Source organism: Rhinolophus sinicus, linkage group LG17 (assembly GCF_036562045.2).
Source record: "Rhinolophus sinicus isolate RSC01 linkage group LG17, ASM3656204v1, whole genome shotgun sequence".
Classification (NCBI taxonomy): domain Eukaryota; kingdom Metazoa; phylum Chordata; class Mammalia; order Chiroptera; family Rhinolophidae; genus Rhinolophus; species Rhinolophus sinicus.
This window is the reverse complement of record NC_133766.1, coordinates 1,313,665-1,337,383: the sequence shown is the minus strand read 5'-3', so window position 1 is coordinate 1,337,383 and position 23,719 is coordinate 1,313,665. Positions and strand designations below refer to the sequence as shown.

Sequence of the window (23,719 nt, the reverse complement as noted above, 5' to 3'; positions counted from 1 at the left end):
AGTTCTGTCCAACACACGCATTAGAAACGCTTACCCATTCTGGCTCTCACACCTTGAATGGAAATCAATGGGAAAAATCAAATTTGATTTACTTAAATTCTCTGTAAACCGACTTCTCAGGAACACGTCTGTTTCAGGGTGTGAAATACAGTGATTTGCAGGAAGCTGACTGTTGCCCCCCCGGTGACTTTGGTTTCTGATGATTGACAGCTCAACTGAATTGTTTGTGGTTGTGTTTAATCGAAAATTAATCCTTTTAAAACTGTACGAGTCAGTAGTTCATAGCTGTATGAGTAACTATCAGAACTGTGGGTTACGTGTCTTTTGTGGGTTGACTCTCCTTCCTAGACCTGTTTTCAAATAAGGCAGAAAAAAGTCTGTCAGTGTGAATAGTGCAGGCCTGCAGTAAGATTTCTCTAAGAGGCACACGTATAAATTGAACTTGAGATTGAACTTGGGAACTTGAGAGGCAGATATATAAACTGAAATTGAACTCAGAAGGTGATATTTCCATCTACCTTCCCTTCGCTCTGAAGAGTTGGGTCTGGACCTAGCCTGGGTTCTTTTCTCTAAGACAGCTGTTCTCTGTACAAAGCAACCTCGTAGAGTTGTCAGGAAAATGAAATCAATTTTCCAGAACTTATCCGCTAAATAAACCAGTGTGTTTTCAGATTACATTTCTGAATACCTGATGGGATTTTTAAGCTAGTTATGCTTTGAATTGGAAGTTACAGTGTAGGCCTAACCAGCAAAAGGCCTGCTGGCTGATTTCAATTACTTGTACATGTCCCCAAACTTGATGGCAATGTTATGTTAAGGGGATCTAAGGGTAAAAGGAAAAAAGAAGTTTGAGGCAACTTAGTGTAAGTGTAACACGAGGGCTAACTGTTTGAGTCCTGCTCTCTCTCCTCTGTGCCCCCCAACCTGCGTGTCTTGGGGCTCACAGTCCTGGCCGAGCCTGCCAGGCCCCGGCTCTCGGTGCTGAAATGCGTCCTTCTTCCCTCTTCCCTTCCTGTAACGTCCCTGGATGGTGTCTGTTCTGGACGGCAGTGCTGCAAGGTAGCGTAAGACTGCGTGCCTCACCGGGAGCTTTGCACAAGGCAGAGATAAACCTGTGCTGTGTTATGCTGTTCAGAGCTGGGGGCTTGGCAGGTGGGCAGTATTCGTGCGTCCAGTTGTCGTGGTGGCGGCTCTGTGCCTCATTTCCTTTCCTTCTGTGGGGCTCAGGTTGGAGTTCACTGACCTCTGTATCCGTGTCTGTATCTTTCTCTGTATAAAATCTTCCTAGTGATCAGATGTGGAATTTTCAGTAAGAACTTCCACTGGCTGAGAAACGCCACTGTTTTTGATTTGCCTCAAGACATTCCTTGTGAATTCTGTACACATTCCTTAAAAGAGAGGGTATCTTGGTTCCTACTAAATGCATTTTTTTGTACTAAAATATTATCTATTTACTAGTTTAAAAAGGGAATATGCTGGTTGTACCCTGGAAACCTCTCTCTCTCTCTCTCTCTCCCCCCGTCTGAATACCTTAACAGTATAAAGGCCAAAGGTATGTTCTTCTTTTCAATGTGGACTAGTTAAATCTATCCCATGACTATACTAGCCCATTACTCATTATTGTAACGATTAAAGCAAAACAAAGACCACTTCAGCAAAGACTGTGACTTGTCCTCTATGCTTTCTTCTGCCCTACCTCTCCAGACGTGGAGTTTTAGCTTGTCACGGGGCCGTCCAGCAAGAGCCCACACTGCCCAGCCTCCCTTGCAGCTATTGTGGTCGCTGTCGGTGGACGTGGCGTGTGTGACCTCACGGCTTTCTCTCTCTTTTCCTCTTTTCTTGGATGTGCTGCTATTGATCAATTCTCACCAAGCAGATGAAGACACTGCTCTGAAGCAGTGCTTCTCAATTACTATGTTGTGTACCCAGCAGTCTTGTTTAAATGTCGCTGCTGATTTGGAGGCCTGTTGAGCCTGAGCATTCACATTTTTGACAAGGTCCCATGTGATGCTGCTGCTGCTGGTCCAGGACCACAGGGGGAAGGACCAGATCTTACAGGACGACAGACATGGAGACAGAAGAAACCTGGAGCCCCGGACGACCTCTAGGAGCAGGGCTTTGTCACGTGCCCTGCACCACTTCTTCATGTTGCTTAGTGAGAGGTATCAACTTGTATCATACCCACCATGGTTTTGGATTTACTGGTCAGCTCTAGCTCAGGTTTCAATGAATACAAAAAGTTACGTTAACGGTAACAAGCATCACTTACTGGTGCTTAGCACATGGCAGACACTTGTAGTCATGACCAGTGTCATACTCATAATGCCCCAATGACGTATGACATCCTTTTTATGGATATAGAAACTAAGGCAAGAGGGGGTCTGTAACTAGTCCAAACTCACACAAGTTATCAGCGGCAGATTTGGTATTAAAACTTGGATGTCTCTGTCCTCAAATGAGACGTTCATCACCAAATGGCTCTCAGTGTGACCGATGCATTTAACTTGGGGTAGCTGTGTTTTGGACCTGTTCAGCCCCCCGAGGTTCTGTTCTCTCTCTTCCAGCCAACAAGTCAGGGAGGATCATTCTTTGTCCTCCCTGGGAAAGGGGACTGCAGACTGTCACTCTTTCTGTCCACCGTTCATTCTCAACCAAGATCACAGGAAGAAACAGACCGAGGCTATAGCAGGCACTGTGTACATGCCTCAGCTGGAGATTAAAAAGACCTCTTGTCTTTTGTTCCTTCATCTTACGAGGGTCTCGTCTTCTACTGATCAGCTCTTTTTGGCCCCTTGTGAGCTTCCAGAGAGAAGGAAAGAGATGCTAATGGATTCCACCTCTGAAAAATGTCAGGTCTGGCAGAGAGGGGCAATCCAGGACCCATGCTTCATGTCCGTCTTCCTTTGGGCTCCATCACTGTCAGGACAGTGAGACTGAAGTTCCTGCGGCCCAGAGGAGGGCGGATGCAGACCCTCCTGCTCCCTCCCCCATCTGGCTCATCCTGAGGCTGTGTCACTGGGCGGGAGCAAAGCCACGTGACACAGCACGCTCGCCAAGCCGTGCGTGGGGAGAAGAACAGATGGATTAAGACATTTTGCAAACACAACTCTGGATTAAAAGTCAAACCTCAAAGGTGGCATTTCACCATTTCCCGCCCCAGAAAAGAGGAATCCACGTCTTCTGCCCGGAGGTTAGGTCTATTGTGTCTGTGACAGAATAACAATGACATTTCTACTTAAAACTCCCTATGACCTTTCTAAGGCAGCTGTTAGTGCTTCACTTGTTCAGATGTTTTTCTCTTTCCCCCGGAGATCGCCTTGCGTTTATAACAATGAGAGCCTAATAGGGAACGCAAGAGAGGGGAGGAGGAAGGAAGAGGAGGAAACAGGTGCAAGAGGAGGAGGTGGTGTGAAACCGTGAGATGAGAAGGGAAGGGGAAAGGAGGCCAAGGAGAGGAGTTTGCCTGCAGAATAATTGTAAATTCTAGGTCTCCAAGCTGAGATGTCAGACAGTGCTGTGTTGCTTTCCACTCATTGCAGGATTAGTGGATTTCAGTGGACGGGATCCTCCCGGTAATGCAGAAAGTCCCGGCAATTGTTGTGGATGCTGGGCCCGTGGTACGAGGGCTGATTTCAGCTGCAGAGCTGACCCGTTGCCCAGTCTCCCCAGCTGCTGTTCCCCGTGGGCACCCCCAGCCCCCCGCCCCTGCAGCCTCTCGTCTCAGGGGTGGGCGCGAAGCCCCGCCCGCTGGGATCCAAAGGCACCTGTGGTTCTAGGTTCCTGCTCAGGGTTCCATCCCCACTCACCACACCGACAAGCTCAAACCGCGCCCCTAGTGGACAGCAGTGAAATCACACAGCAAACTCCCCAAGTAATATTTGCGTGGTAATACTCAAAGGAATTGTAAATATCCTGGTTAAAATTTTAAATCTTTTGGCAGAATTCGAAATAAATATTTTTCAACATAGAGTTTTTTCCCCCAGATACTTGGTCATGTAAAAACATATAGTAACTGACTCTGAATGCCCGCCAAGCAGAGGAATCTCTCCCTCTCTATTTGTGACCAGTTTGATAAAAGGTATCTATTTTTCTTTCACACAGATAAAACAATCAGCATCGTTAACTAACACTAAAAATGTAAAGAATTTTAAAACAGCAAACTGAACTTGAGAGAGGAGAGGCGCGCTCACTTTCTTAAGAACTCGGATTGCCCAGTTGGCGACACAGGTACCAGTGGCACACTCGTCACCACAGGGAGCGGAGTCTGTTACCCACCCGGTAGTTGTTCAGTATTGTCCCTAAAGTCCTGTGCTCTCACTAGAGAAGGGATTGGTTCACCTCTTGACTGAATCTGACTGCCAACCAGCTGGCCCATAACTTGTCAGCCGTAACACGTGCGTATCCATTTGTTTAAGCTGCTGAAGTGTGGTCGTGTGCTCGGCTGCCGGAGCAGACGGCAACCCCATGTGCAGCTGGCGGTCCTGTCAGCGGCCCCTTGAATGGGTCGGCTCACAGAATCAGTCCCGGATTCAGCAGAATCCCAGCGTGGAATTCGGCTTCAGGAACACAGTTCCTTTTTGTGGTAAGTGCGCAGAAGATTCTCTCCCTCTCCCTCCCTTTATAACATACATCAAACCTCTGCGACAGGAGGTGACACTAGATGGGGAGGTCACTGCCTGTGCGCCTGAGATGGTGGGAGACCACTGGGTAAGCGCTTAAGTGCAGGGGGTGGATGGCAGATGAGCAAGCAGAGGGCGTGTGTAAGGCGTGTGTAAGCGACGTCTGAGAATGCAGATGAGGGGCCGCACTCAGTTTGCCGAGAACATGAGGAAAACCTGGCAGAAGACATTTCCTTGGAGCTCAGTTTTCAGGGACAGGTCTGAACTGTGATGCACGTAATCCGATCGTTGGACCAGCAGCCCCAGCCCCACGAGAGCTTGTCAGAAATGCAGACGCTCTGATCCTGCCTGGAGCTCGGAGTCGAAATCTGCATTTTGAAAAGGCCCTCAGTTGCCTTCTATGTGCTTTCAGGTTTGGGTGACAGTCCGGTGAGGGTGATGGTTCTCACCTTGTCTGCACATTAGAATCATCTGGGGGAGTGAAGAAATATTAGTGCCCAGGGTCACTCTGTCTAGAGTTTGTCACCGCACTGGCCTGGGTAGAAGGTGTGTGGAGTGTTCTGGCAGCAGCCACTGGTCTGTGTGGCTACAGGCCTGCGTTAGGTTGTTGTTTCCTACGACTGGATCTCAAGGTATGAGAACACAGCGGGTGTGATCGAGTTCCAGGAGACTGAGACAGTCTTTCAACTCTCGGAGCCACAAATATGGATGTTCTAGAAAAGGTCGCGGTGACTTTTGTTGATGCCTGGGTTTCAGGCAAGCTCACATGACAAAAACCTTAGACTACCTGGAGACATGCACATAAAAGAAACTGAAAACACAAAAACAAACAAATCGCCTACCACATTGAAGGGGTTGGAAGCAGGAGGCCAGGATAAAGGAGGCAGATAGTACGTGGAAATCTCCTTGTCACGGCTGCCTGTCATGAACACAGGCTCCTGGGCAACTTCCGGGAAAGTTTATGGAGGAGATGGTGTCAGGAGGAAGTTAATTAAACTATACAACTTCCTTACGGTTTGGTCCTGTGCTGCATCTTGCCTCTCTTGGCTCTGCTTGGAGAGAGAATTTAAACCCCAGAATCTGTCACTGATGGATGGTACAGGTCCCATGGCGTTCTCACTGTATCCATTGCAATGTTTGGGCCAAGTTCCAATCAGAAAATTACTTTCTATTGACTGTAAATTTCACACCTCTAGCATGAAGACTTCTCATAACACACGCTCTCTAAATTGGCATCGGGTCCAAATATGACACATCCCCTCCAATGGGCTTCAAATTGAGCCACAGCCTTGGCTAAACATATTTTAATGACAACACATAACATTCAGGTCATCGAAAGAATATTTCCCCCTTCGTATGATACATGTGCTGCTGGCATAAAATTATATGAGTTACGTTCCCTTTCGGCGTTGGGAGGGTCGGGAAATCTTTTTCACTTTCAGTCTGAAATTACTCTGCGGTATAAATTATTACTCACGGTTCAACACTTGCTATGCTCGGCCCAGAGGTGGCTGGCTTCTCAAAGGCTCTGTGATTTATGGTGGAGGCAGAGACTGAGACTGCCTCTGAGCAGACATGTACCTGCCCCACGTTCCCTCTGTCAGGTCAACAGAGGGTTGAGAGGAGACGGGTCCCAGCAATCAGACCAGTCAGAACCTGTCGCCCCATCGATATGGGATAATACGTGTAAGGAGGGCAGTGGGAGTCCCTGGGGGGACGTCTGTTCTGTTCGGCTCACTCTCGATTTTGTTTCTCGGGTCCCTCAAGACTGGCACCAGCTAGAATCTGGAATGATCTAAGGGGCAGACTCTGGGCTCCAGTGCTGGACTTGCCACTTGCTAACTTTTGAGCGTGAACAATTAACATCTCAGCCTCCACTGCTTCAGTGATAAGATGGAGATGGTGTATTTCTTGCTTAATTGACAAGGTTATTGTTTCACTCAAGTGAGACAAATGATGGGAAATACTGTGTGATCAGTGCCGGTGTCAAGTGCATTTATTAGCTGGAAGGTACCATCATCGCATGTGCTGGGCTCACCTCAGGGCCATCAGTGTTTTATGCTGACCTGCCCACCTGCCCACAGGTGTTTAAACATGACCCTGCTGGGCCTTTTCCAGGACAATGTCCTTCCTGTTCACCTTGTGTAACTGGAGTTCCATATAGTTTTTATCCCAAGAAAAAAATGTTTAAATGTCTCTTCTTGATTGCAAAGGACATAAATCTCTGGCACCTGGCCTCCTTCAGAAACTAAAAGGCCCAGTTAACAGCCATCCAGAGGAGAGCAGAAAAGGATGAAACTAACAGGTTTTCTACAATTTTTGGAAACTCTTCATTACTTGAGTTAAGCCTCAAAAGGTAAAAGAGCTTTTCTTTAGCAAGTCAGAAGGTTTAGAAATTTAGAGGTATCATTTATTTATTTGTTTGTTTGTTTGTTTGTTTATCTAATAAACATGGAACGCTTCACGCATTTGCATGTCATCCTTGCGCAGGGGCCATGCTCATCTCTGTCTCGTTCCAATTTTAGTACCTGTGCTGCTGGAGCAAGCACTAGTGGGATTGATTTTTTAAAAAATGGAAAAGGCACTGTGGTGGTTCTCTGTCAATAATTAATACCTCCTTATAAGCGTGTCTGCATTAGGGAAAGCGGTCTGAGGGTCACCCTGGCCCACGAGGCAATGAAATTGGCATCGGACCGTGTTGTACTCAGGGCCCCTGGGGCTCTGTTTCTCCAGGCGACAGGGGTCGTTGATGGCAGCGTCTGAAAGGACACGTGTGTCTGTGTAGAGCAATGTCCACCTCTGGCAGAACTGGTGAAAGTGCTTTGCCGCACAAACACAGAACGCAGACTGGAATGTGGTAGCAACGCTTCTTGTAGAGCCTGGCCCAAACGAGTGACCTGTGTGTGTGGACGGCCAGGGGTTGTGGCACTGGGACTTTGGGGAGTTCTAGAATTCCTAAATAGAAATGGGCAATTCCACTGCCCATGTAAGTTGAACTTTTTTTTTTTTCCTTTCCTATGTAGGCTATTCGACTTTCACTGTAAATATCTCTTGCTTAGCACTTTTAAAGATTAATTTCTTTTTACCATGGAACTTGGCATCTGTTTTGTAGAGAAGAATTCTGGGTACCTCGAGGAAGAGTGACTTTTCCTCCACTTTCCCAGTGGATTGTGGCAGATTTTAAATGAAGGCACCTTCTAACCCTCCATTCTGAATTTCAGAGGCTTTTATCTCCAGGTCCATTATCTGTCGTTCCCCAGAGTCACGCTCCTCGGACAGGAATAACTACTACTGTGTTTCCCCCAAAATAAGACCTAGCTGGACAATCAGCTCTACTGTCTTTTGGAGCAAAAATTAATATAAGAGCCAGATGGGTGACTTAGTGCCATGGAAGGGCCTTGCCTGAATGTTTGCCACTTGTAACTAACTCACATTAAAGAAGGCCTGGGGCCACGCTTGGGGAGGTCAGAGACGGGTGGTGTCACTATGCAGAAAAAGGAGAAAATGTCTCCGCGGCAGAGCCCGCAGAGCCCTTGTTTCTGGGCACAGCGGGGCCGGTGTGGCTGGAGACGCTGACTTGAGTGAGAGCTGCCTGTTAAATACCTGCTGCATTAGCGAAGCTCCTTGAGTGGCCTTGAAAACCACGGAAGTGCCAGGAAGCTTTACGTCCAGAGCTTAAGTTTACTTCAGCGATTTGTCGCAGGAAGTGTTAAGTGAGAACCAGTGACAGAGGCCGACAGTGTCGGAGCGAGATCTGGAAGGTGTGTGAGGACGGACGGCACAGGTGTCCTGGGAGCCCCCCCCCAAGAGGGTCGGTGGCAGCGACGTCCAGGGGTGGGGCACAGCTCGTCCCCAGAGGAGAGAATGAGGTTCCGCTCACGCACAGTCGAGTGTGTGCCAAGCATGACTGCCTCCTGTGTAATTCGGTTTGTATGGTGGTTAGGATTTTATGGGCTCTTGGAACCAAGAGGGGAGACCAACGAGGAAAGTCACTGTCGACACATGGTCTTAAGGAAAGCGTGCATTTCAGTTCACCTGGCGTTCAGGCCCGGTGCTGACATCATAAAGTTCTGGCAGACGTGGAAGAAACATCTTTCTATACAGGGCTTCCGTCAACCCTGGAGGTCCGTTGTAAGGGTGGGGAACCCACTGTGGGGTAGGTGAAAAGAACTCAGGAAAAGGGTGCCAGTGTTAGCCAGCGCGACCGCGGCAACTGGGGTTTTCCAAAGCCGCAGAGTGTAACGATTATTGCAGACTCACCTCTTTCTCCTAATCATGCAAAGCAATGCGACTGCAAACAAATGTGCCGACTTCTTGTCGGAAAAAAGTGATAGTGAAACATTGTCTGTGGGACACCGTGTCCAGCAGTGGAGACATTTCCAGTTAAATTCAATCGAAAGGAAGTCAAGGCTGGGATTGTCTACCTATTACTGTGTTTCCCCGAAAATAAGACCGGGTCTTAGACGAAGGTTTGCTCCAAAAGACGCATTAGGGCTTTTGTTCATGGGATATCATCCTGAAAAATCATGCTAGGGCTTATTTTCGGGGAAACACGGTATGGCCGTCGCTCCCATCTGAGCCAGCTGGTCCTGAGTCCGTTTTCTGGCAGACGTGTCTGAACAACACTTACTGAGCATTTCGAATTCTATGCTCGGTCTACTGCCAACTTCTTTATGTGGATTATATTATGTAATCCTCACAGCAATTCTCCAAGAAAGGCCCTATTAACCCAATTTTTCAGAAGGGGAGACTGTGCTATCAAGTGGTTAGGTCGCTTGCTCAAAGTCAGACTGTCTTTAAGTGCAGGACGAGGATTTGAACTTGTGACGGCTCCAGAGGTCAAGCTCTTAACTGTGACACTAGGTGATGAATTTAGTCTTTTCTGTCTATTGTTTCCCAGTTCGTTCAAGGCCGGAACCTAAGACCTGCTCCTGATTAGAACTTTGTTCTTAAAGACCTCAGGCAATAAACATTTATAACTTAACCACGAGGATTCAGTAGACAGGTCACTTTGGCTCAAAGTGGCTAATTCATCTCCAAATTCAAGATTCCTGGGTAGTCATCTGAAAAGTAAAGTTCAGGGACAGTAATCTCTGTGAGTGTGGAAAACAGGTTTTGAGATTCAGCCTAATCTTGGGTTAACATTTCACTCGTTTTGTTTTTCACTTTAAAAAAAAGAAATAGAAATGTTTAGCTAATCATGTCCTCTAGACATGGCAGAGCCTTCACATGTTTAGAAGCTTCGGCGAGTAGGGCCCTCTCGACTCCTCACGGGCGGTCCTACTGCGAATCACATTTTGTTCAGTTATTCTTAGCGATACTTCTGCGTAATGACTTTGTAGGACTTCGCACTTCAGCACAGGATGGCCACATCGCCTGCTGTGCCCCATCTCAGGAAACGGCAGCGTTCTATCCAGTGTCTCAGACCAAGATTCTTGGCGTTTTGTCTTTCTTGACTTTCTGGTTTCTCCAGCTCATCAGCTCTGTCTTTGAATTCTGTCTGGAGTTTAACCACTTCTCGGCACTCCTCGCTACTTCCTGGCACAAGCACCATCGTTTCTCCTCTGGGCTGTTGCAGTGGCCTCCCAGCGAGCCCCCCTTCTTCCATGTCTACAGTCTCTTTGTCACACAGCGACCAGAAGGAGCCTCTTAAAATGCAGTTTGCTTGGTGTAACTCTTCTGCTCTAAGCCCTCCAGTGGTTTTCTGTCTGACAGAATAAAATTAAAACTCTTTGCAATGTCTTACAAGGCTGTGTTTGATCCAATGCACTGAAAACTCGCTAACTCGTCTCTTCCCTTCATCTTCCTCACTCATCAGAATCCAGCCGTACCGTTCTGCTTCCTGTTCTCCCAACAAACCATGCGTGTTCCCACCCCAGGGCCTTTGCACACCCTGTTCCCAGGCCTGCAAAGCCTTTACCCAGCTACCTGCACGACTCTACTCCCCTGCTTTCATCCAATCTGTGCTTAAATTTTACCTTATTAGAGAGGCTTTCCCTGATAACAACATGGAAAATAGCTTATGAATGTATATATGTAAAATATTTTCACATCACTTTTTGTTCTTTGGCTATGTCTAACTTATTCTCAATATTGGCTATTATAAGTTGTTTTATTCTAGAATTTCCATTAAAATTTTTTTCTAGATCTCTGCTGAAATGCTCAAGCCTTTTTTTAAAAATTTCTGTGAAAAATAATAAGCATATTTTAAAGTCAGTATCTAATAACGTCAGTGTTGGCCCATCTTGCTAACTTGTTTCTCTTATCTGTTGCTTCTTTTGGCTTTTATTTATAATATCTGGTTTCCCCTGGTGTTTGGTGACTTTTGACTTCATGCTGAGTGTTGTGTTTATAAAATTGTTGAAAGCAATAATTTGAGACCAGATATTTTTACATTATTCCGGAGAGGATTTCAGTTTACTTTATAGGGTTTGGAAGTGTAAGCAATTTGTCGTTGCCTTAATCCAAATTCAGAGATTGAATCCACTGGAAGCTGAGCTGCGGTCCCTTTGCCAGCGGTCTGTGTTGGTCCATTCTCACTCTGGGTGAGCCATTTCAGGTCCCAACCCCCACAGGGAGGCAGTTACTAGGATACATTCCTCTTCCTTGGTAGGTCCCAGCCTCTAAGTCATGTCCCCGTGTGGCCCTGTGGCTTCCGAGAAGCTACGCTCAGTCTCTTAGCCACCGAGCAAGGTGACTCCTGCACAGCACTGAACTCCCTGGGCTTCCACTGTCCTACTGTGTAACTCCTGCTACATCCTGGCTCTTCAGTTCCATCAAGAGGTTTAAACAACACTTTGTCCAGTTGGCTTTTCTCTGTGATAGGCGGTAATAGAGGAGTCGAGAGTGCTACCAGCTGCCTTTGCAAGAAAACTTGACCTAGATTTTGGTCCAATGAATAGGATGGGATGTGTTGTCCCAAATATGACTTGGATCCCATTGCCTTTGTCACAGACTATGCTGTTCATTATAGAAGTAATAAGTCACTATCAGAACAGAAGCAGACAGAATCCCAGGCTTTGAGGGGTATGCAGCTATCCTGTCAGAGAGCCATCGCGGCTTTCTGAGGCACATACTGGAGCAAACAGTTTCTCAGGGAAACGCCAGGACGCAGCGATTACAGGTAGAACATGTGCAGAAGATAAACTGGAGATCCCGCATTAAAGAGTTGGGGAGCGGAGCTGACCCGGCAGAGCCTGGACATGGGACAGGACCGTGTGGGACGAGCCGGACACACAGAGGGGCCCAGGCCTCCTGCACAAGGGCAGTGAGTGACCTCGGGGTCCCCACTCATCATTCATTCTGCCCGCGCGTCAAACAAATGTGGAATTCTAATGTGCAGCCTGGTTTTAACCACTCTTCTCTTTCTGTTACTTGCTGAGATTCCGACTCGTGAACGTTGCTGGGTATCACATTTTACACACGCAGACCACCTGAACTAAGTGGGATAAACTTAATGACCAGGGACAAAATATGGCCACACAAAGTGGGCGAAGCCACCGCCACAGCCTGCCATCCGGACTTCCATGAGGATGAGACTGCTTTCTGCGTGGTCCTGCCCCCCACACACACACACACTGCACTGACCACAAGTACCAGCCCTGGCACTGGACGAGGGCGGAGGCTCCATCCAGGTACGGGCGTGTGACTGGCAGGACCCCCACCAGAGCACCCACTTCCTCCTGTGGCCGCAGGTTGGTCCCGCCTGACACTGAGTGCGGAGCTTACAAGGAAGGGGAGGCGGCCCTCCTGCCTCACTCGACCCTGAGCTCTCAGAGACTGGCAGCCTGGCCCGTGATGGGGTAAATTTTAGTGTCTGGATTTGACCTCCACGTGCTGACTCTGTGCGCTGGCCCTTCAGCTTTCCTACAGATGCTTGTAAATCATCTGCCGTCGCCATAGCTGACAAAGAAACTGAAAGGATCCTTCATGAGTCACCGGCACACGTGTCTCTGAAGGGCAAACTTCTCCCGTCTCCCCACTGTGTCCTGACAAGGACAGCACAGCCTGCTCCGTGAATAGTAAAGGACTTGACGGGTGCGGAGCTGGGCCCACGGGTGACAGCTGAGGAGCCGCAGAAATGCAGACGCTACCCCCTGGGAGGGACCAAGGGCCGCAGAGGATGGAGCAGGGACCTGAGGGGCGAAGAGAGTCTGGGACAGTCCCAGCGAGATGTGAGCTGGCCTGAGGCTGAGAGGACACCATGACAGGGTCCGGGCACAGGACACACACGGAGGAGAGTGTGCTGTGGCCGGGCTGCTTGGCACGAAGGGTTAAACTCCCTTCAGAGCCACGGTGGCCTTGACTGACCACACGCCCAACCTCCCCTGCCACTTCCTCCCATTTCTAAGATGTCCCTGGTGCCGAATTCTTATTCAACTTCAAACTGACAAACTGTTTTTAATCTTTTCCTTCCATCCAGCCTGGAGATTGGGAAGCAAAAATCAATACCAGTTGGCAGGTGATCAAGCTGCTTCAGACGGGGAGTGAGCGCCGGCCGAGGCCGCAGGCTGGGCGGGAGCGGGCCTGGCGGCCAGTGCAGGTGGACTGAGTGCCGTGAATTACTAGCCCGGCGTCCGCAAGGCTGTGATTTCTCTGGCCTTGAGCGGGCGGCCTTGGGAAGGCCATTAGAACAATTAGGTCAGGAGTTCACAGCGGCAGAGGTGCCTTTGGAGAATTCCCCTGACGCTTCAGCGGGGAGAGAGGGAGGGCAAGAGCAAGACAGACTCACTCTTTGTGTAGAATCTTCCCAGAGGAGACGTGACAGCCTCAGTACCACACTGCGAGGCCGGTTGCTGCTTTAAAAACACGAAATGGTATACACATTTTTTAAAAATTCAGTTTCAAAAATGTTTAAAATGTGTGAAAGGGCCTCTCAAGGACCGGGCAGCAGGGAAGGAAGCAATGGGGAAACATGCTCCCCCAGCCCAGATATCCCTCAAACCTCAGGAGGGGGCGTGAGTCTGCATTTCTGGCCCAGAGGCACAGGGTCCCGGTTATTTAATTATTGACCTTCTGGAAAACTCTGATAGGGCAGTTGGGTGCCAGTTGCGAAACGTAGTCTTCCTGTGTGTGGAAGAGCTCCAGGAGCGAGATCAAAGCCTGCGCCACGAAGCTGCTGCCGCGCTCCGAAAGGGCCGCCGTGCTGCCTGGGAGCAATCGCAGAGAAAGTTCTGGGATTTTAGCTGAAAGTTCTTCCCTTGCATTTCCTTTCCCCCCATTTAGGCAGGGGTGTTGCCGTCCCATTATCTTTCTCAGGACAGGGACAACAGGGACAGAGCGTGACATCCAAATGTCTGCCCCTGGGTTTCTCCAAATGGTCTGGTGTCCGTTTTGTGGTGGACACCATTCCTCAGTGAGAGGTCTTTTCAAAGCTACGAGTTGGGGAGGTGGGGTAGAGACTCCTGGGCTGTCTCCTGCCCCGCACCTCTTGGGCAAGGAGATAAATGCTCTTTCAAAGTGGGCAAAGTGTTTTGTCTTGGCTGGGGGAGGGACAGCAGAGAAGGGCGCCAGCTGCTGGCCCTGTGGGTCCCATGCCATGTCCCCATGTCAGCTGGTCTGTGTGAGGGGAGCCTCAGAGGGGACACCTGGGCCTCCCTTCCCAGGGGGTAGCCTGTGGAGGCTGCGTAGCTTGGACGGACGTCTGAGGCCAGCCTGTTGCCAAGCCAAGAGCAACAGGGGCTGACAGGTGACCTGGGGATGGGCGTGAAGGTGGCCTTCATAGGTGACAGGATTCAGGACCCGCTGCCCCAAACACAGCACCTTGGCAGAGTGAATATTTCAAGTGGAGGATCTGAGAAATGGCGGCTGCAGGGAGAACCCCCCGCAGCCGGGGAGGCCGCCCTACGCGGACAGTAGCAGCCCCCACCCCTGAGGCCGGTAGGCACTGCGCAGGAAGTGAGACCCCAAAGAATGTCTCTCCAAGACTCTCGCTTCAGTTACCTATTAGAAAGTGTAGAGTGCGCAGTAAAGAGAGCGTGGGAATGAAAATTAAGTCCCTGCGGTGGGAAATGTTCTGCCAGTTATTGTTTGTTGGTTATAAAGAATGTATTGAATACTGTCCAGGCGTCGTATTTCTCAGAGCGCAGTGACCAAACGACATCATTGGGTCTATTTTTCCGGCAGCAGATGGGAGCATTTTTGTGTTCCAAAATTTGGTCAGCCAATCGACACGTTTCCATTCATTCATTCATTCATTCATTCATTCACTCATTCGTTGAAAAAATGTTTCTTGAGCCCCTTCCATGCGCCAGGCAGGGGGTGTGTGAGGAGTGGGATGTTGTGCTCCATTGACAAGTTCACAATAGCACGGCCGTTCTGTGTGTGGGGGGGTCAGGGGGACAGAGAAGGAAGCTCTCTGTTCTCCTTCAGGCCGTTGTAAAGAGTTTCATGGAGGAGTGAAGATTTGAAATCCCTATAATTGTATCTGAAAATCAAAGCAGAACAAAATAAACCTCTCTTGATTGCAATTATTGCCGACTCTTCCTTCAGCGCTAATAACCTTGGAAGCGACCACGCTGTTCTTTAACTCCTGCAGGGCGGTTCCGGGTCGTCTCCTTGGTGACACTAGAGGTCAGTCCTATCCCCCTCGTCACCATGTCCAGTGGGCTTTTCGTCGTCAGCCCCTTCCTTGACCTTCCTCTGACGCTCACACTATTGGTCATTCCCCCGTTGACTTCATGACAAGTTCCTCTCTCTCTCTCTCTGTCACTTTTCTCCCCATCTTCCTCAGTATTCTTAGTTTCCGGAGCTGGACCCTCGCATTCTACCCGTCCCATAAATGTGGTGACAGCCAGGGTTCAGTCCCGGTCACCGTTTCTTCTCACTTTGTGAGCACCATTTCCATAGCCTCAGTGAGCACCTGTCTAATGATGTCTCTCACATCGACATTTCTAGCCCATATTTGTCTTATTTCCAGGAGAGCAGAACTACCGGCCTCCTGAAAACCATCATCGGATGACTTACACGTATCTTAAAATAAACACGCCCCACGTGCACCTCAGCTGTACCTTTATTCTTCTTACGATGCCTCCTCACTGGATCTCACTGGTCACTGAGAACAAATCCCATGAGTCACCCTGGGGACTGTCCTCTCTTTCGCTCTGTGAATCTAACCAGTCACCAGTCTAGCAAATTCTACTCATCATTATTTCATCTAATGATTGTCTCTGTCCTCACGGCAACCCCTCAGTTCAAGTACATTTCCTGACTGAGCACAGCTGAATGCCTCACCTGCATGTCTGCCTTGCTCTTGGTTAGTCATTGTTCTAAAAACACAAACCTCTCCCGACTGACTTATCACTAAGAAACCCTCAGGTCTTAGTATTTTCAAGATAAAGTCCCAAAGCCTCAGTGTGTTCCGCGAGGCGTTTCCTGAAACGGCCCCTGCTTTCTTCTCTATACCTTGTTATGCTGCCTTCTGTGTGGTATTTAAAATTCTTCCAATTTGCTAACTGTCACGCTGTTCCATGAATAAGCATTTCTGCCCCCGCTGGCCTCTTTGCTCAGAGTTGCTTTCCTCTGACATCACCTCTTGGTGAGATACGACCGCTTTTAGGACTCTGTGTCCAATGATGTCACATTTCAGACCAATACCTGCCCCTCTGCAGGCAGAAATGACCACAGAATCCTCGGTGGCTGTCCCGCTCTTCTCTGCTTTCCTTTATACAAACTTCACTGTATCATCAAATATCGCACTTTACTCATTTAGGACCAGCCGTCTCTATCATTAGAATAATGGCTCCCCAGAGATGCCCACACACCGAGCCCTAGAACCCATGACTGTGGCGCGTTTGTGCCTTTGGAGAATCAAAGTTGTCAATCAGCTGATTTTTAAGGAGGTTCTGCTGGACACCCAAGTGGGCCACGGCACCCACAAAGGTGCTTGGAAGTAGGGGGAGGGGCAGGGACATCAGGGAGGCAGAGGTGATGAGGGAGGCAGGGTGGGAAGATGCGATGAGAGGCCAGAGCCCCGTCCTTGGCTTGGATGATGGATGGGGCTGTGAGCCAAGGAATGCAGGAGATTCTCAAAGCTGGGAAGGGTCAGGAAGCAGAGTCTCCTTGGACCCTCCAGAAGGAACTCAGCCCTGCCCTCTCCTTGGTTTTAGGCCGGTGAGGACCACAGCAGACTTCTGCTGTCCTGTTGTCTAAGATAATAACTTCGCATAGTTTTAAGTCACTGCTTTGTGGTACTTTGTTAGAGCAGCCATAGGAAACCAACGCAAGTTCCTTAAAGATAGCCGCGTCTCGTGTGTGGCACACAATTAATATTGAGTATTTCTGCGTTGAGGCACTCAGTCGGAATCATGGTTACTGAGGGAATTCCAGCAGTTTGCTTTCCATCTGTGCCTGTGCAAAGCTTTGAAGCATACGGCTCCAATTATGTTACAACTAGTTATGACATAATGGAATCGCATGGCCTGCGCAGAGCTTTTGAATTTGCCCTGCAGGAAATGGGGAAAAATGGGATGCGGAGAATTGCGGCAGAACAGCTCGGTGTGGAGACCTCGTGTAAGACACAGTCCATCCGTTCCTCACACGTTAGGGCCTGACTCCTCCGGGCAATACCAAATATGCATGTGAACAGGAAGTGAACGGCAGGGAGTGTATGCAAAGAGGTCAGGGGGCAAAGGGGTTTTATTCCGAGGTGGTCACAGTGGTGTTGCACACATGAGGCTGTCACACTGTGTGTTCCCAGCAGCCATACGACCACAGCCAGAGTCGTGTGAACGCGGCGACCCTGCTCTGTCCTCCTCTGCGCTCATGCTCTGTCCCCTAGGGATCACTCGATAAACCTAAAACGTCAGGGAGGAGGTTTCCGGGAGAGAGAGAAGAACTAGACACGCTTTCTCCTTGAAGACTGGCCTTGGGCAGTTCTAGCTGAAGCCGGGAAATCTGAAGTGTGGGCTGTGTCATATGTTGGACTGGGCGTTCTCATTTCCCAATCGAGACTGTGTGTGGCAACTTTAGGTCACCGTAGGAACAAGGTTCAGTTCAAGTGACTGTCAACATAGTCACGAAGGACCACAAAGGTCATGGACCAGCCAAGGTTTCCAGCCAGGGCCAAGAGACCAACTTGTCCTCTGGAACAAACAGGAAAAGGGCTGTGGGAGAGAGTGACAGCTACACGTGGGCCATCCTACAAGTTCCAGCTGATGTTTTGCTTTGGTTGCAAAAATCACCATTATTCTTTAATGATTTGTAGTTTTGTTTCTTTTCAAGTGACTGAGGAAGCTGGCTTCAAAGAGCGCAAACAGGCTTTGTTTTCTGTGGGTTGCACTTATAAATACCCAGTGGAAAAACCACACTCAGTAAATAATGAGACCACAGCCCACAGCCCCCTGCCCTCGCCCTGCTGTGAGAATACCGTGGGGCCCCCCTGCCTCTGCAGTGCCTTCTGGGTCACACGTCACACGTAGGCTGTGCTGTAGTGACATCACCACTTTTCCTGAGCCTGGGACCAGACCGTATGCTGAATTCCAGAGCAAATCCTTCTTCAGTTACTGTGATTTAAAAAAATAAAAATGGATGACCACTAAAAAAATCCTTTCAGAGTTCTTACCTAATTCAGATGCTTTCGATGTTTAAATACTGAGAAAAATAATCCTCTACTGAACACACTTCTTCATTCATTTAACAAACAGACACCAATTTTCTCTGTGTTAGGCCCCACCGTGTTTCCCCCCAAATAAGACCTAGCCAGACAATCAGCTCTAATGCGTCATTTGGAGCAAAAAGTGATATAAGACCCGGTATTATTTTACTATAATGTAGGACCAGGTCTTATATAATATGAGACCGGATCTTACATTAATTTTTGCTCCAAAAGACGCATTAGAGCTGATTGCCCGACTAGGTCTTATTTTCGGGGAAGCAGGGTAACTGGTTAAGTACTGGTGGTTTAATGGTGAAAAAAAATAGACTTATTTCCTGTTTTCACCAGGGCTGCAGTTAATAAGAGAGGCTTATGTTCAATAAAGAAGCAAAAGGACTTAGGGATTTTGTTAAGTGCTAACAAAGAAAAGAGTCTTTAGAATTAAAAACAAGAGGGAACAAATTTTGATCAACGTAAAAACCTTGTTATAGCTAAAATCAGTCGTGGGCTCTGCAGGTGGGTTTGTAAATCTCTTTGGAAAGCAGGTTGGCCCATATGTATCAAGAACCTTAAAAAAAAAAATCTCAGGTGATTTAATGTAATGATTCACTTGTAGAAAGGTATCCTAATAAAATGATTTGAGATGGGAATAAAAAATTATAAATCAGCATATTTATTGCAGCATTGTTTAAAGTAATGAACAACTGAAAATGGCCTAACTTTGTAATAAAAAGGGAATGGGTACATAAATTAGAGTAAATTCACATGATGGAAAATCTGGAAGTCTTTTACAAAGCATGCTCATGACCTATTAAATTTTACCGAATTCTATACATATACACTATAGTTCCAATTTAAGAAACAACTAGAAAAAATATACCATTTATTAATGATCTATTGTGTGCCTGGCCCAGGAAGTACAGCAAATAATAGATGAGTTTTACTTGCTCTAAATTTTCTGCATTTTCTACAATGAGGATGTATCCTTTCTACAAGAAAAAAAAAACCCAACATTAAAAAACAGAAAAAAAAGACTAAAAGGCAGTGACTATATGTAAAACATGAGCATGTCTAGGTTGAATAATGGGTCCATGTTTTAATTTAATTTTTAAATATTTCTATTGTTTCCTAATTTTGAAAATTGAATATGCACTATTTTGGGGACATCAACAACATCTACCCAAATAACAGGTTTTTTAGTAAAATAGACTCGGATTCCCCACTCCGACACTGAAAAACTACCTCTGAATTTGGACAAGCTATTCAACCTCCCTGAATGTGTTTGTACATTTGTAAAACAGATGTATTAACATGTCTTGAAGTTTGTTTGTTTTGTTTTGGGGTGGGGGGAATAAAATTAGAAAAATTGCCTAAAATTGCCAGAGTAAGCCATCTTCAGATTTTCCCTTCTCCTTCCTCTTATCCCCCGTCTCCTCCCACGACGTCGGTTTTTCTGCACTGGGAAAAAAAAAATTACAGTTTAATTGTACCTGGTTAAAATTCAAACAACAATATAAAAGCTAACAACTTCCCTGAACTTCATGACAGCAGAACAAGACTGACCAATGAGAAACTCAGCAGGGTTTATGTCCTTCTTACGTAACGTAAATATTTTACAGGATAGAATTATTTTTTACACGATAGAAATATTTACGTGATAGAAATATTTACGTGATAGAATTCCAATTGCAATGTTGTCTGGAAATGGAGAGCTACTGAGTTGTTGCAAATGTGTCCAATAACTGTTTGAGTTGATGTATCAATAATATTCCACTTCTGCTGACAGAGTGATGGAATCTGCAGTGACGCCCCTTTTCCCGGTCCCTTCCATGCCTTTAAGATGCCATCTTCTGTTTCAGTTGCACCCTTTCTGATTAGCCAGCTGTGGTGCACAGCTGAGACATTATTATAGTGGAGCCGTAGAAACCAGTGAGCTCCTAAATTCTGACGCAGGCCCACAATTACTCTCAGTAGTTAAGCCCTCTTTGTACATTCAGCTTAAATATTAGCTCGCTTTCTATAATGGCAGCGCTCTTAGAAAGATTCTGTGTAAGTGCACTCAGGAAGCTGGTTATTTAATGTTACCCTATGGTGAGTTCTTTATTACAATAAATGCTTGTTACCAAATTTACCTTTTCTTATATGGGGTTTTGTTTAATGAGCTCTATCACATTGCGCCCAGCTAAGTGAAAAGACATGATTTCACAGGCCAGTAGAAGTTTCTAGAGAGGCACTTCCCTCACGTGTAGGCTTGTCGGTTGCTCTTTTTATCAGCACCTGGGCAGGGGTAGATCAGGCTGGGTAGGTAGGGAGAGGTCAGTCATTGGGCCACAATGTACCATACGGAGGCGTCCAGCGCTGTCCCAGCTGCTACCTGGTGGGTCGGTGTGTGACGCTGTTGTAAAGAGAACATGGTGGCCCCTGGGACCCAGCAGGAGGGCACCAGTGGGGGCTTAGCCTCTTGTCAGTCCTCACACGTGTTTTGTTTGGACTGTGCAGTGTTTTGCAAATTTTTCAACCAGTTCCAACATGGAAATTTTACGTAAAAGCTTGATATAATCCAACAGAAAGGACCAGATGATTTGGGAACGGAGGCCCAGGCTGAGCAACGAACACCCTGAGCCCATGACCCTCCCAGCCCCACTGGTCTTCTCCGTAAACCTGTCTTGTCCCAACAAGAATGATTTGTGAACGAAGCAGCCAACGGAAGGCATGGTGGGCGGGCGCAGCCAGTGATGCTGAGAGTTGGGTCTCTCAGGTCTACAGGAAGTGGCTCCACAAAGAGCACGGGGAGCAGAGAGGCGGCTTCAGATGCATAGAGCTGGTTATACCAGCAATTAGACTAACATTTTACGTTATTTTGTACTTTTCAAATACTTCCTTACCTTTTCTTCTTTCAACAGATGTTTTGGGTAAGATGATGTTTTATCTCATACCGTGTTTTCCCGAAAAGAAGACCTAACTGGGAAATCAGCCCTAGCATGATTTTTTAGGTCGACATCCCCTGAACATAAGCCCTAATGCGTCTTTTGGAGCAAAAATTAATATAAGACCCGGTATTATTTTTTGGGAAACACAGTCTTTACAAACGTAGAATCGGAGGCTGGAGAGAGTAAGTGTTTTTCCCAAGGGCAAACTCGTAAGGAATGCTGGAGTGGAGAGCAACGGTTGCCGCTCTAGTCATTTCAGTGCTGCTTCTCTGATTGTATTAGTAAATAATCAACACTAATTGACTAATTGATCACTGAAATCCGAAGTGTTGGAGAATGGGCTGAGTAAAGTGCACTGCAGTTACATAATATTGTACAACATAATAGTATAAGGTACATAGCAATTATATACTATAGCACATAATGTGAAGTACATAGCAGTTACATGCTATAGTATAGAATATGAAGAACAGAGCAGTCATATAATATTATAGTACATAATATTATAAAGCACATAGCAATTATATACTATCATGGGGAAATTATATTAACTCTCTGACATCATTTACCCATTGAATCCTAGTGAAGTGCATCGCTTGGGCCATTTGAAGCTGAACTAGAAAAGGTGCTGTGAGGCCCAGGCTGCCTCTGGGGAGCTAGAAGATAAACTGGGCGATCTGTTAACTGTGACTGGCCCCAGTCTAGCGGATTCAAATGGCTCTCGTTGTATTCATTAGAAAGCGGTTTGCTTAAAGGTCTCTGGAGTTCCCTGAGAATGGAGCTGACATTTGCAAATGATAAGCTTAGGAACTCTCTTCCCTTTACAAGTCTGCTTTTCTATTGTTCCTCTTCCTCTGAGCTTTCCTTCTGGACTCTGGTAAATCTCTAGGAAATGCACTTGTGTTTTCTGTTGTCACATCTCATCAGTGCTCTGCCAGGGGGGCTGGTGGGAGGTGAGGGAGAACCAGGAAGAAGGAGACACTGCCCTGGGGAAATGGCAGCGGCATGCAAATGAATGCGGACTCTGAGCGCTTCCCGAGCAGTCGCGTTGTATTACCACAACCAAGTTATGGGATGCGGCTCCTAGAAAATGGGAAAAGAGGGACCAAAAAAAAGAAAGAAAGAAAAGAAAAAGTAACCATGCCCTAATTCATTCTTAATAGGCTCACATGTTCAAATGACAAGAGTACACCCACCATTCCGGTGTTTATGTCCTGCAGTGAATACATACACACTCACTACCTATACTCACCACCCTAGATAGGAAATAGAGGTGCGTGTACGTGTCTGTATGACTTTTTACAGCCCCATCCAAATCTTTTGTCTTTACCATCTCGGTGCTATTGTAAATCACTGAGTTTAACTAGGTCCCTAGGCAAGCAACTCTCCCAAAATACTTCAATCCAGAAAGGCAATCCCAGATCTTAGCACATCTAACTAGGAACAGTCAGGTATCTGCCAATGACCAGACTCACCCTGGTGACTGTTTAAAAATGCACATTCCTGGGAATCACTCTCCTGAAATTGTGGTTTGCTCGATCTGGGATGGGACGTCCTGCTGGGCTGCCAGGTTTGGAATGAAACTCACAGCTCAGGTGACGCTAGACAGGTAAATGCAATTCACGACATTAACAGGCTTATAACATGGCACCAAGAAGTGATAATTGCAGCTTTTGCAGGATTACATTTGGAACAAAAAGTGAGATACTGTCTTTTCCCTTATGTTTGTGGGATGTATTCCAAGGCCCCCAGGGGATCCCTGAAACCAAACCCTCTATATACTATGTTTTTCCTAGACACACATGCTTACAATAAAAAAATCATTAATTCGTGAATTAGACACAGTAAGAGATTAACAACAATAACTAATAATAAAATAGGACAATTATAACAATATGCATTTGAGCCTCCAACAGCATGGGCTTGCATGGCGTGGGTCCACTTAGACATGGAGTTTTTCTATAAATACACAGTCGGCCCTCTGATTCCCGAGTTTCGCAGCCAGAGAGTCAACCAACCACAAGCAGAAACAGTGTCTTCCTTTCTGAGGAGCAGAAAACATACGCCTGCCTGAGACGCCCCGTCTACAGCACCTCCCAAGCTCTGTCCCTGCGTTCTCCCGCGTCTTCTGAGCTCCGCACTTTCCACTGCCGTTCTGTTACCCCGTGGATTTATTCTTAGCGCTTCACTTCATTTTTCCCTTTTCTATCTTGACCTTGGTTCTGACAATCAAACTCTTTTCCTTAAACTTTTCCAGGTTGCTTGAAGAATCTTGTCTTAAACCTTCTCATCTTGGAGAACGTGGCCGTCTCAGTGCCCCTAGCAGCTGCCTGTGTGGGAACACAGAAGGCGGGCTCCCAGCAAACAGGAGCGCTCCTGGGTGGCTCGCTGGAAAGATAAAGAAGGGACTCATTTCTCAGGAAGGGGTGAAATAAAATGGGGTGTTCTGGAAAAGCAGAGCCACAGACATGGGGCTGCCCTTAGGGTGTTGAGCGAATAAGGAAAACATGCCCCATCTTTTCCGTTCCACTGCCCGACCTCTGGTGAACACCTCCTGTCGCCAGCTGGCAAGGGAG

General features: G+C 47.2%; 1 long non-coding RNA gene and 1 other non-coding gene across 3 annotated transcripts in view; one reads left to right on the top strand and one right to left on the bottom strand.

The window, feature by feature from the left end:
• LOC141569347 (uncharacterized) overlaps positions 1 to 23,719 on the top strand; it is a 447,021-nt gene that overhangs the window by 83,571 nt on the left and 339,731 nt on the right. The window lies entirely within an intron of this gene.
• On the bottom strand, positions 7,065 to 7,168 carry LOC141569407 (U6 spliceosomal RNA). The gene has a single exon (XR_012493019.1). It is a non-coding gene; the product is annotated as a U6 spliceosomal RNA (small nuclear RNA).